This window comes from Triticum aestivum, unplaced genomic scaffold (genome assembly GCF_018294505.1).
Source record: "Triticum aestivum cultivar Chinese Spring unplaced genomic scaffold, IWGSC CS RefSeq v2.1 scaffold110846, whole genome shotgun sequence".
In the NCBI taxonomy this organism is placed as follows: domain Eukaryota; kingdom Viridiplantae; phylum Streptophyta; class Magnoliopsida; order Poales; family Poaceae; genus Triticum; species Triticum aestivum.
Window position 1 is genome coordinate 1 of NW_025274292.1, and position 1,326 is coordinate 1,326.

The 1,326-nt window shown below is 47.7% G+C and overlaps 2 non-coding genes across 2 annotated transcripts; both read left to right on the top strand.

Moving 5' to 3' along the window:
* Positions 1–311: 311 nt before the first annotated feature.
* On the top strand, positions 312–430 carry LOC123178288 (5S ribosomal RNA). The gene has a single exon (XR_006489456.1). It is a non-coding gene; the product is annotated as a 5S ribosomal RNA (ribosomal RNA).
* A 368-nt stretch (positions 431–798) lies between these two features.
* Positions 799–917, top strand: LOC123178289 (5S ribosomal RNA). Its single transcript, XR_006489457.1, has one exon. It is a non-coding gene; the product is annotated as a 5S ribosomal RNA (ribosomal RNA).
* Positions 918–1,326: the final 409 nt, after the last annotated feature.

Here is a 1,326-nt window from a genome sequence, read left to right on the forward strand (position 1 = left end):
CCCGTTATATTATTTTTGACATTTGCGATATGTTTTAGCTCGCTGCTCATTGGTCACGCGTCTAGAGGCGGATTTGTGGCGCGAGGAGCGCGTTCTGAAAGGGGTAAAAAAATACGTGTTGCTGCGGTATAGAGGGAGGGGTGGAAACCGTGGTAAACTCGTCTCCGTGTTTGAGGGGGGGGGAGTAAGTAGTATATATAGGGCATTATCCATTATTAGGCAACGGTTGTAATGGTAGTAAGAATGACAATCATCTTTGCAGTGGACCTGGGAGTGGCAAGCATAAGGGACGAAGGCGGGGGTAACATGTCGGATGCGATCATACCAGCACTAAAGCACCGGATCCCATCAGAACTCCGTAGTTAAGCGTGCTTGGGCGAGAGTAGTACTAGGATGGGTGACCTCCTGGGAAGTCCTCGTGTTGCATTCCCTTTTTAATTATTTTTTGCGGCTCGTGACAAACATATCGCATGTGCGCGATATATATTAACCCCGTTATATTTTTTTGACATTTGCGATATGTTTTAGCTCGCTGCTCATTGGTCACGCGTCTAGAGGCGGCTTTGTGGCGCGAGGAGCGCGTTCTGAAAGGGTAAAAAAATACGTGTTGCTGCGGTATAGAGGGAGGGGTGGAAACCGTGGTAAACTCGTCTCTGTGTTTGAGGGGGGGAGTAAGTAGTATATATAGGGCATTATCCATTATTAGGCAACGGTTGTAATGGTAGTAAGAATGACAATCATCTTTGCAGTGGACCTGGGAGTGGCAAGCATAAGGGACGAAGGCGGGGGTAACATGTCGGATGCGATCATACCAGCACTAAAGCACCGTATCCAATCATAACTCCGAAGTTAAGCTTGCTTGGGCGAGAGTAGTACTAGGATGGGTGACCTCCTGGAAAATCCTCGTGTTGCATTCCCTTTCTAATTATTTTTTGCGCCTCGTGACAAACATATCGCATGTGCGCGATATATATTAACCCCGTTATATTATTTTTGACATTTGCGATATGTTTTAGCTCGCTGCTCATTGGTCACGCGTCTAGAGGCGGATTTGTGGCGCGAGGAGCGCGTTCTGAAAGGGGTAAAAAAATACGTGTTGCTGCGGTATAGAGGGAGGGGTGGAAACCGTGGTAAACTCGTCTCCGTGTTTGAGGGGGGGGGAGTAAGTAGTATATATAGGGCATTATCCATTATTAGGCAACGGTTGTAATGGTAGTAAGAATGACAATCATCTTTGCAGTGGACCTGGGAGTGGCAAGCATAAGGGACGAAGGCGGGGGTAACATGTCGGATGCGATCACACCAGCACTAAAGCACCGGATCCCA